The 487-nt window shown below is 63.7% G+C and overlaps 1 long non-coding RNA gene across 2 annotated transcripts in view; it reads right to left on the bottom strand.

Annotated features, from left to right (window-relative positions):
• Nucleotides 1–151, bottom strand: part of LOC105536631 — a 35,191-nt gene extending 35,040 nt beyond the window's left edge. The window contains exon 1 of one of the 2 annotated variants that reach the window (XR_001005617.1): nt 57–151. This is a non-coding gene — a long non-coding RNA (uncharacterized LOC105536631). Of the gene's footprint in view, nt 1–52 lie in introns of both variants that reach the window. The other variant, XR_001005618.1, reaches the window with a different exon arrangement.
• Nucleotides 152–487: the final 336 nt, after the last annotated feature.

Below are 487 nucleotides of genomic sequence, written 5' to 3'. Positions count from 1 at the left end.
CTCTGCAGGGGGGACAAGCCCCCATGGGGTATGGACTTAGGGTCTCACTCACGTGCCTCCCCTCCTCGGAAAAGGGGTCTCATGCCGAGATCCCCACAGCAGCCCTGGTCACAGGTGGAGGCAGTGGTTCAGGGCCGCCCTGACCTGGCCCCTAAGGTTCCTCCAGCCCAGGCTGCCCTGATGTCCCTGGAGGCCTGGGCTCCACCAGACCACAGGTCCAGGGCACCACCCACAGGAGCCACCCACACAGCTCACAGGAGGAAGAGAAACCCCAGACCCGCAGGGCCAGGACCTGCCTTGCTACCACTGCTTCCTGCCCCAGACCTTGGCGCCCTCCCCCTTCCACTTACACACAGGCCAGGAAGCTGTTCCCACACAGTTCAACCCCAAACCGGGACCACCTGGCACTCAGGTCACTGCCGTTTCCTTCTCCGTTTACTCCCAGTGCCTCTGTGCTCCCTCCCTCCTCCCTCCTTCAGGAGAACAC

This window comes from Mandrillus leucophaeus, unplaced genomic scaffold, assembly GCF_000951045.1.
Source record: "Mandrillus leucophaeus isolate KB7577 unplaced genomic scaffold, Mleu.le_1.0 Scaffold1617, whole genome shotgun sequence".
Lineage (NCBI taxonomy): Eukaryota > Metazoa > Chordata > Mammalia > Primates > Cercopithecidae > Mandrillus > Mandrillus leucophaeus.
This window is presented reverse-complemented; position numbering and strand designations above follow the sequence as displayed.